This window comes from Lathyrus oleraceus, chromosome 5 (genome assembly GCF_024323335.1).
Source record: "Lathyrus oleraceus cultivar Zhongwan6 chromosome 5, CAAS_Psat_ZW6_1.0, whole genome shotgun sequence".
Lineage (NCBI taxonomy): Eukaryota > Viridiplantae > Streptophyta > Magnoliopsida > Fabales > Fabaceae > Lathyrus > Lathyrus oleraceus.
This window is the reverse complement of record NC_066583.1, coordinates 556,624,788-556,636,617: the sequence shown is the minus strand read 5'-3', so window position 1 is coordinate 556,636,617 and position 11,830 is coordinate 556,624,788. Positions and strand designations below refer to the sequence as shown.

At 39.6% G+C, this 11,830-nt stretch overlaps 1 pseudogene; it reads right to left on the bottom strand.

The window, feature by feature from the left end:
• Positions 1-479: 479 nt before the first annotated feature.
• Positions 480-579, bottom strand: LOC127089318 (uncharacterized; annotated as a pseudogene).
• Positions 580-11,830: the final 11,251 nt, after the last annotated feature.

Sequence of the window (11,830 nt, the reverse complement as noted above, 5' to 3'; positions counted from 1 at the left end):
GAGTCTTACGACGAATTCGGGAATATCGTGCTGAAAACAATCTCCCTCCTATAAACCTTCCTGATATCAAAAACATTTTCCTTCTTTAACCGAGATGGCAGAACCAGCTCGTGCTCTTAGAGATTACGCCGCTCCATCGCAAGATGAACCGCATTCAAGTATTGCTCCGCCCGCAATCGAAGCAAACAACTTTGAACTTAAACCTTCGTTGTTGCAGGCTGTGCAACAGAACCAATTCTCTGGAAATCTTACCGAAGATCCAAACCTTCATTTATCCGTATTTGTTCAATACGCTGATACTGTTAAAGCTAATGGTGTCACTTCAGAGGCAATTCGACTTCGTCTTTTTCCTTTCTCATTAAGAGATAGCGCTAGAAGATGGCTTCAATCTCTCCCTTCCAACTCAGTCACCACATGGAACGAGTTGAAGAAAGTTTTTCTTGCCCGATATTTTCCACCAAGCAAAACAGCTATGTTAAGAGCCCAGATAAACGGATTTAAACAGAAAGACAACGAGTCTCTTTTCGAAGCATGGGAAAGATACAAAGACATGATGAGACTTTGCCCACACCATGGTTTGGAAGACTGGTTAGTAATTCACACATTTTATAATGGTCTCTTATACAATACAAGGTTAACAATAGACGCCGCTGCAGGTGGTGCACTAATGAACAAACCTTATGCTGATGCTTACCAGCTTATCGAGAGCATGGCCCAAAACCACTATCAGTGGGGAACCGAACGAACAACAGTGGAAAAACCTCAACCGAAAACTGGCATGTACGAGATAAGTAACCTTGATCACGTTAATGCAAAAGTGGATGCTTTGGTCCAGAAGATTGAAAGTTTAAACGTATCACCTCCAACCGCCGTGGTTGCTATAACTCAGAATTGCGAGGTCTGTGGAATCCAAGGCCACACTCCTGCGGAATGTCAACTCTTGACTGGAATCCAAACAGAGCAAGTAAACTATGCTCAAGGAAGCCCCTATTCGAATACCTATAACCCAAATTGGAAGAACCATCCAAACTTTTCATATAAGAGTAATAATGCTTTATACGCACCTGGACAGTCTCCGAATCAAACCCCATCTGTACCTCCGGGATATCAGAAACCGAATCCTAACAATAATACCCCTAGAAAATCCAACTTGGAAATCATGATGGAAAACTTTATAGCTTCCCAACAACAAACCAATAAAGATTTCTTAAACCAGAACATACACACTGGCGAACAACTTAAACAACTAGCAAGCAAAGTAGATGCCTTGGCTACCCATAACAAAATGTTAGAAACACAAATATCTCAAGTAGCTCAACAACAAGCACCTACTGCTGCACCAACTGGTACATTCCCTGGACAGCCCCAACCTAATCCGAGAAGCCAAGCTCATGCAATTATATTAAGAAGTGGAACGGAAGTGGAAGGACCGTCTGATCCAAGGATAGAAAACCAAAACCCTAAGAAATCTACTGAGGAAAGTGAACCTAAGGAAAAGGAAGAGAGTAATAAGGATACCCTAGAAAAGAAGGAACCTTATGTACCTCCACCACCTTACAAACCACCTATACCTTACCCTCAAAGGCTTGTTAAAACCAAAGATGTAGGCCAATTTAGAAAATTTGTCGATCTCCTTAAACAATTAAACGTTACAATTCCGTTTACCGAAGCTATTACGCAGATGCCCTCATATGCTAAATTCTTAAAAGAAATTCTTTCTAATAAAAGGAAACTTGAGGATAGCGAAACCGTTACACTCCCTGCCGAATGTAGCGCTATAATCCAAAACATGCCCCCTAAACTCAAGGATCCGGGTAGCTTCTCTATACCCTGTCACATAGGAAAATTTGTCATCGACAAAGCCTTATGCGATTTAGGAGCCGGAATTAGCGTTATGCCTTTATCCATATGTAAGAGACTGGAAATGGGAGAATTAAGACCGACCAAAATGTCTGTGCAATTAGCAGATCGTTCCATCGAATATCCTGTAGGAATCCTTGAAAACGTTCCCGTACGCATAGGTCAGTTTTACATTCCCACTGACTTCACAATTATGGACATTAGAGAAGATGATACTACACCTATTATACTAGGAAGACCATTCTTAGCAACTGCCGGTGCAATCATAGACGTAAAACGAGGAAGACTCACCTTCGAAGTAGGTGAAGAGAAAATTGAATTCATTCTTTCCCAATTCTTGAAAGCACCTGCAATAGAAGATACATGTTACTTCATGGATATCATCGATGAATGCATAAAAGAAGCAGAGTCAGGAGAAGACAAATCATCAGACTATCTTTTAGAAGACAAATCTAAACAATGCTTAGCAATAACACCGGACCCTACGCAGTGTCTTAACAAACCAACCCCTGATTTGAAAACACTTCCCAAAAATCTGAGATATGAATTCCTAGACTTAGAACTTGAACGACCTGTGATAGTCAATGCAGATCTAGGAAGACTCGAAACAGAAAAACTCCTACATATCTTAAGAAAATATCCAACCGCACTAGGATACCACATAACCGATCTTAAAGGAATAAGCCCTTCTATTTGTATGCACCGCATCATGTTAGAAGAAGACGGTAAAACCTCTAGGGAACACCAGAGAAGACTAAATCCGATCCTAAGTGAGGTAGTAAAGAAAGAAATAACCAAGTTATTGGAAGCAGGTATTATATATCCTATATCTGATAGCAAATGGGTCAGTCCTGTACACGTTGTACCAAAGAAAGGAGGCATAACCGTTATTGAAAACGAAAAAGGAGAAACTATAACAAAACGAATCGAATCGGGATGGAGAATGTGCATTGATTATAGGAAACTAAACAAAGCAACCCGAAAAGATCATTTCCCTTTACCATTCATTGACCAAATGTTAGAACGATTAGCTAAACATTCACATTTCTGTTATTTAGACGGTTATTCAGGCTTCTTTCAAATACCAATTCACCCTGATGACCAAGAAAAGACAACATTCACATGCCCTTTTGGTACCTTCGCTTATAGACGAATGCTGTTTGGTCTGTGTAATGCCCCTGCAACTTTTCAAAGATGCATGATGGCAATTTTCGCCGATTTTCTCGAAAACATCATGGAAGTATTTATGGATGACTTTTCTGTATACGGACAAAGTTTCGAAGAATGCCTTGAAAACCTGGAAAGAGTTCTTGAGCGATGTGTAAAAGTAAACTTAGTACTTAATTGGGAAAAGTGCCACTTTATGGTACAAGAAGGCATTGTTTTGGGACACATCATCTCGAACAGAGGAATTGAAGTAGACAAAGCCAAAATAGAGGTAATCGAAAATCTTCAACCCCCAAGAACCGTGAGAGAAGTACGAAGCTTTTTAGGACACGCCGGTTTTTACTGACGATTCATCAAAGACTTCTCTAAGATAACTAAACCCTTAACCGGACTATTAATGAAAGATGCTGAATTCATATTCGACGATAACTGTTTAAAAGCATTTCAAACTCTTAAACAAGCATTGATCTCCGCACCCATTATGCAGACACCAGACTGGAATGAACCATTCGAAATAATGTGCGATGCCAGTGATTATGCTGTAGGTGCTGTTTTAGGACAAAGAAAGGATAAAAAGCTTCATGTTATATATTACGCTAGCAGAACCCTGGATGAAGCGCAGATGAATTATGCCACAACCGAGAAAGAACTCCTAGCAGTGGTATTTGCGCTAGATAAATTTCGTTCTTACTTGGTAGGAGCCAAAATAATAGTTTACACTGATCACGCTGCTATCAGGTACCTTCTAACAAAAAAGGATGCTAAACCTAGACTCCTAAGATGGATCTTGCTACTACAAGAATTCGACTTAGAAATCAAGGACAAGAAAGGAACTGAAAACGTAGTAGCAGACCACCTCTCTAGACTTGAGAACCTTGAACCAGAAAGAACATCCATTAATGATGATTTCTCGTATGACAAACTCATAGCTACTTTGGAAGAGAACAACTCCGACATGCAAGTAGAAACCACCTTAGCTATATCTGTCATACCATGGTACGCTGATCTAGTCAATTATTTAGCTGCCGGAATAATTCCACCTACTTTATCTTACCAGCAGAAGAAAAGATTCTTCCACGACATAAAACACTATTACTGGGATGATCCCTTACTTTTCAAAAGAGGCCCCGATGGTATTTTCCGTCGATGTGTACCCGAAGAAGAGGTAGAAAATATAATCCAACACTGTCACTCTGCGCCTTATGGTGGACACACAAGTACATCCAAGACCTGCTCTAAAATCCTACAAGCTGGCTTTTATTGGCCAACTATATGGAAGGACGTACATGCGGCTATTAAGGAGTGTGACAGATGTCAACGCACGGGAAACATATCTAGACGTGACGAGATGCCACAAAAAGGTATTTTGGAAGTAGAGATTTTTGACGTGTGGGGGATAGACTTCATGGGACCATTTCCACCCTCCTTCGGTAACAAATACATACTCGTGGCGGTTGACTACGTATCAAAGTGGATCGAAGCTATAGCTTCTCCAACTAATGACACCCGAGTAGTAACTAGACTCTTTAAAAATATAATATTTCCGAGATTTGGCATCCCAAGGATAGTAGTCAGTGATGGTGGATCGCACTTTATATCCAAGGTACTCGAAAAACTACTACTTAAATATGGAGTGAGACATAGGATAGCAACACCTTACCACCCTCAAACCAGTGGACAAGTGGAAGTATCTAACAGAGAAATCAAGCAAATACTAGAAAAAACGGTCGCCACTTCAAGGAAAGATTGGTCATTGAAACTACCAGAAGCTTTATGGGCATACCGAACTGCTTATAAAACCCCCATAGGGACGACCCCATTTAAGCTCATTTATGGAAAATCCTGTCACCTCCCGGTAGAATTAGAACATAAAGCCTATTGGGCTATTAGAAATTTAAATCTGAATTACAAAGCCGCCGGTGAAAAGAGAATCCTTGACATAAACGAATTAGAGGAACTCAGAAGAGACGCCTATGAAAATGCCAAAATCTATAAAGAAAGAACAAAACAATGGCATGACAAGCGTATATCAAGGAAAATCTTCAAGCAAGGCGACGCAGTACTTTTATTAACTCCAGACTAAAATTATTCCCGGGAAAACTACGATCCAGATGGTCAGGACCTTTCCATATCACTAAAATCTTTCCCAGTGGAGCGGTAGAAATAAAAGGACAATCTACAGAACCGTTCACCGTAAACGGGCAACGTCTGAAACATTATCACTATGCGGAAACCAACGAAGATTCGCAAATTCTACACTTAGACGAAACGCCCCCAGGACTCATAGACTATATTTAACAGTTTCTTTGTCGAGCTTGCGACATTTAAACAAAGCGCTTAGTGGGAGACAACCCACAAATTACTCTGTTATTTTATTATTCTATTATTATTATCATTTCTCTATTTTTCTCTTAATTATTCTTTTAATTTCTATTTAGTATTCATTATTGATTTATTCAAAAAGAAAAAAATATATCCATATAATAATAATAATTCTTTTCTTCTTTCGGCATTTGGCCAAATCCTGACTTAAACTCATGTTTTCTTTTCTCTAGTTAACACTAACCAGATGGGACATTTTGACCGTATGGGTATCAAGTTCAGAGGAATGGCTCAGAAACGAAGGTTTGAAGAACTAACCGCTAGAGAGATGCTACCTAGTTTATATGCTGATGATTGGGCTATGACTGCCCTTGGACTGAGACAGAGTGTCCTGTTTTTGCTGAATCAGATAGGATGGGAGACCTCCCCTATCCTGAGACATTTCACCACCTACCGGAGACTCACACTAGAATTCCTTAGTTCATTAATCTATCTACCTAGCCATGGAAAGGAATTACCAGAGGTTTTATCCAGTTCAGAATGTTCAATATGGAGTACCAATTTAATATTAGAGACTTCACCAACCTTTTGGGTTTTCCTACCTCCTTTGATACATTCACTATAAGCCAGGAAGAACTTTTTGAATATAGAGAGCTGGAACACTTTTGGGGTAAGCTGACTGGAAATGATGAGCCCGAAGAACATGAGTTTCTCTCTGGAAACATACATAACCCGCTTTTCGCTATTTCCATAAGATCCTGACCCACACTTTATTTGGGAAGAAGCCAAATAGTACTTCAGTTTCACGTGATGAACTCTTCATCATATTTTGTGCTTCCCAGAACCGTCCGGTAAACGGTGCTACTTTTATGTTAGCTAATTTGGACCACCTTATCCAGGATGAGCGAGCACCCATTAGAATAGGTGGCCTGATAACTATGATAGGTAATGCTATTGGATTACGTCAGCCTATGCTTGACCTGAACCCTTTTTGTGGCATTACTACTCTGAGTATACCTTTCCTCTTCAACACTATGTTTATAGCAACATAGGGTCTGATGAGTTCGAGCTTATTATTGGTAACCAGGTTCTCTGCCTATTCACCATGCCCGATCCTAGAACTAGTGTTCATAACCAAGGAACTGGCTCTATAACCTGAATGAAACCCCAACTCCTGCTGGATCCACTGAATCCATCCAGGATTATGAGATTTGTGATGACTATGAGCACTATGTTGACCATATCTCTCTTGCTGAATCTGACCCTCAGACTCCATCCGGCTACTATGATATTGATCCTCCTCCTCAGCCTGTCCTGACCGAAGAATCAGCTATGCCTGATCTCCGACATCATATGCCAGGAACAGATATTAAAACCGTCATTGAAGCTTTGATGTCAGAACAAAACGCCCTCAGGGAAGATTTCCACAGCTTGAGACTTGCAGTCCTATAACACATGAGCAGCACGGCAAGTCAGTTACGTATGTTACGGCATCATGTTAACTCTTTTGCTCCTCCGGCCAGAGATCCGAAGATAGATGGAATTTAGTTATTTTTTTTCTTAGTTATTTAGTTTTAGGTTAGATTTTTCATTAATGTTATTTGAATTCATGTTCGCATTTATTTTTTCCCTTTTCATTTCATTGTTTTCCCTTCGTGTATTACATTATGTCAATTTTATTAAAGCTTTTATTTTATGCAATGGCTATGTTCTCTACTGTTACTTAGAATGAATTATTATTATGTGAAGTAGAATAGCATGCAATACAAATTAGCTAAATTAATTAGAACATCTAAAAAACCAAATAAAAACAAAAACAAAATAATCAAAATATATTCATCTCCTAATTAAGTCTGTGTAGCGCTACTGAAGAAGCCTTGCCAAAAGAACTGTGTGACGAGCGTCACACAATCCATGACGAACGGCACGCAACACTCTTGTTACGAGCGTCACACCCTTGTGACGAGCGTAACGCCTCTCAGACATGTGAACGTTAGGGAGCCGTTGGAGACGAACGTTACACTTAAATTCTTTACATTCCCCATTCATTTTTCATTTACCACACTTAATTACTTTTCAACCACTTTTTCTGTCAATCTTCCAATCCTTCTCCTATAAATACCTACCAAAACTTCCTTCATTCACCACAAAACAATTCTCTCATATCAAATACATTTCTTTTTCTTTCCAAATCATCCCTTCAAAAATTCATCACAATGGCGGGAAATCAAAATTTCGGAAATATCATCTTCCGATCCGGAGATGACAACTATCAGCAAGAGCAATTCGAGCGCTTCCAACAGCGAGGCGTCGCTCCCACCAGGTACCCCGATTTAACTTGCTTGCAACAATTAGGCTTACTCCAAGGTATCGAGTGGATGCTCCGTAAAGCCGATTTAACCTTCCTTTGCACTCATAACCAACCCACCTACCCTTCCCTAACCTTAGAATTCCTAAGTTCTTACGACTACACCACTCCCGCCGGTGAAGGTGAATTTCTAACCGGTACGGCAACCTTCCGTATGTTTAACACCGAGTACTCTCTAACCCAACGCGAATTGAGTGCCATGCTACAATTTCCCACAGAAGGTCTGCTGCATGCCAGAATCCCTCCAACCTCAAACTGGAACACAGTTCTAGTTTTCGACCTTTTTAAGAAAATTTCCGGTATAAATACCTACAACTGGGAAGAACTCCTTCTCTCCCACATCCATAACCCCACCATCCGTTATTTTCTCCGTATCCTGCAAAACACACTTTTTGGAAGACCAAACAACAGTAAGGTTAACTCGAAGGAGTTATTTTTCCTCCAGTGCGTTTTCGAACCGGATACTAAGGTAAACGCCGCCTCTTTTCTCTTTCATCATACCCGCACCTTATGTGCTAGAGGCCGGCAACCATTCATAATTGGTGGATTAATAACCTCCATAGCACTTGGCCTGAACCTAGGGGATAAACTCCAAACTTTAGAATCCCTACCACCCCTGTCTATGGATATCAGCTATTGTCGCTCCAGCCGCCTGATTAAAAACAGAGTAGGCGGAGGATACTATCTTATGGTGAACAACCAAGCTGTCCCAAGTGTTGTGCTACCCAATACCACCCTAACGGATGTCACAAACCCGGACCGCCACCTTTATGATCTCAGCGCTCCTGAAACCACCGAGCCTTCACAAACAAACTAGCAAACAGATGAGTTTGAAGAAATGGAACAAGGTGATCATCCGCCAACACAACAATCAGTCCCGCTAAACCCTTCCAGTAATGCAGCCGGCCCATCCTCCCAACGTCGTCGACGAAGACGACCTGCGACCAACGACGACATTATGGTGCTATCGATGGTATGCAGGCACAGAATGCAGACATGATGCAGATGATGCGTCAAATGCAACAGCAACAGGATGCTCGGAATGCCATAACCGACCAGCGGTTTACTGAGTTGTTTAGCAGATTCGACAGCTTAGACATACGTCAAAGATCACCAGGACCAAGAACCAGAGGTGGAAGGCAGCCTTAGTTGTATTTTTCTTTTCTTCTCCATTTTGTATTTCTTTCCCTTAAAACATCGAGGACAATGTTTAGTTCAAGTATGGGGGGGAAACATTATTCTTTCCATTCTCATCTTTGTTTCAAGTATGTACTCTCCCTTTTCATTGTTATTTCCCTATAAAAAAACAAATATTTTTTTAAGTTAAGTCCTGAATGTGAAAAATTTCTATTATCTATTTCCCTCAACTTTCTTGAGCCATAACAAAAATTTTAACACACCCAATAAGTATAAAGGTTGCTTACTTTATAAATTTGAGTGAAATCAAAACAAAATCATTACCATAACAACGCTCTGAGAACCGCAATATGTTAGATCAGGATAAGTACCTATTATACAGAACTCCTTGAACTTTTAGTTCTATGGTAACCCCAAGTAGTTTATACAGAAGTCAGCACCATCTTAATAGCAAACTACGTGGAGAGCCGATGAATATAAGTGAATGATCCCCAAAGTAACATGAAATATACGAATATATCAAGAAATGCACTAATTAAATTAGGTGATCCTTACCAGATCATTTAATCTAAAGGTTGCAGATCATGCAAAAGCACAATACGAAAGATCCATTACGAGTTGGTTCAGTAGGAATCTGGTACTGAACTCGGTAGGGCGGACTACGGTTCGATCCCCCGCAATTTGCAATGGACTGAATAATGAAGGTATCCGACTTATGTACCAGAACTTCTAGCTAAAAGCGGATCATAATCACTAACCGGTTACTCCACTATGTGCGCGAAAAGATAAAGGGCTTAATGTGATTTCGCTAGAATGAAAACGGTAAAATAAGACTAAAGGAACCAGGATAGCTATCATAGGGTACTTGAACTGATTGGCATAAGGTAGGGTTATCTAAGTTGTAACGGTAGTTGTTGATGTCAAGATTAAACTCAAGTCCTCCTAAACAAAAATCCATTGGCAACCTAGTACGAATTGATGTGTGCTTTAAAATTTCATCTGGCTAAAACTTTTAACAAGTTCTATACTGAATTTTGCTTGAGGACAAGCAAAGAATTAAGTATGGGGGAGTTTGATAACGCGAAATTATATCGCTTTTTTAAGACTTAATTCAATTAAATTATATTATCATTTACGCTAGTTTATCTCATTTTATCAGATATTATGCAGTATTCCTCTTCTATTTATATCAGGTACCCATTTTGAAGCAAAAGTGAAGAAAAGAAGAAAAGGAGGTGTAAAAAGGAACAAAAAGGAGAGAAAAGGAACCAAAGGCCAAAGCCCAGCCCAAAGCGCACAAGTCACCAATGTTGTGCCTGTGACGGACGTCACAGGACGCGTGACGAGCGTCACGCGAAGTAGCCTTGTGACGGACGTCACACATGGTGTGACGAGCGTCACACCAGTCCACTAGCTTTTTGGCGCAAGTTACGCTCTCAGAAGAATGGAAGTAACGTTGAGGACTTCGTGTCCTATTCCCAAGCCGTGAATTTAGCACGCTGAAGACTCGTGGAAAAGAAGAAAAAGGCAGTTAGTAGCACTACTATAAATAGCTACCCTAATCCCTCTCGTTGGCTCTCCTCTTTTTGCCGTTTACACAGTTTTTGCACGCTCAGTTTTGCGGAAGCTCTGCCAAATTTATTTTTCACGTCTTTGCTTATTTTTCTTCCTTTCCAACATTGTTCATTTTATTTATTTCTTTTGCAAGTTTTACTTTCTCTTTTCCCCTTGCAATTTATCTTCCCCGTTTTTAGCTTTTAGATATTTTTCGCGTAGTAGTTTCTACACCGGAAACTACTGTGCAACCTTATACCGGATTTAACCTTACGTTATATTCCAGTTTTATTTCCTTGATTTAATTTACTGTTTAATTGAAGAATCCAAGAACAAATCCTACCGGCTTGTGGTGGAGTGTTCAAGACCATTGTATTACGCATTCAGGTTCTTTAATCGTTATTTAATTTTAATGTTTTATTCTATTTTTTATTCATATTGCCTGCCTGGAATGAGTCTGTTTATGCATGATATAAATTCTTATTTATTTAGCATGTCTGGCTAATTTGCCTAGGTATCGGTATGTAAAGTAAGCAGAAAAAGGGGTCGAGACTGAGTCGGTCTATCTAAACTTAAAATTAGAATCAATCTTTTTACGGTCTCAACTTACAGGTTTAATAACAAGATTTTTTTACAAAAAGTAAAGAACATAAAGAAGTTAAAACCAACAGAGCGAGAGTTTGAGGTTTTGACTGGACAGTGTGAGTTAGGCATTAATTCTAGATCAGGGCGAGAGCAAGTTTTAGAGTCAATTAAATTCTGACCTTTTCCAAAAAGTATTTTTAAAGATCGAATGTGAGGACGAGAGTTAAGCATTTGGATTTAATCATATAACCTAAGTCAACAGAGCGAGAGTTTGAGATAAGGGTGTTTAAAACGGTCAGTATTTTCTTAAAAAGAGTTTCTGCAACTTTATTGCTTTCAAAATATGGTTTTTGACTTAATTATAAGTGACAGCAACATTAATATAAAATCATGGTTTATTCAACAGAGCGAGAGTTTGAGATAAAACCTTTAACCAATAAAGTTAACTGAAACGATTTATTTTAAAAACCTGGAAACCGACAAAGACTTGATTCCCTAGTTTTGACGAACTACATACCGATATCCGTTTTATTGATATTTAATCTAGATATTAGTTTAGCTCTTAGTTTTTCCCCAAACAATCAAACATTTTCACCTTAGATTTACGTAGTAACTTTAGATAACGGTATATCGATTCATAAGTCCCTGTGGGATCGATATCTTTTAAAACTACGCGATAGAACTGTGCACTTGCAGTTTGTATCCCATTCTCGACTCACACAGTCGAGCGATCATAGCGGTGCGGACGTTGATCAGCAATCCTGCCTAAAACAGGAACCAGAGTGAGAAGTCTCGTTCAAGAACACCTGTAATAAAAAATGATATGGGTATGATGCT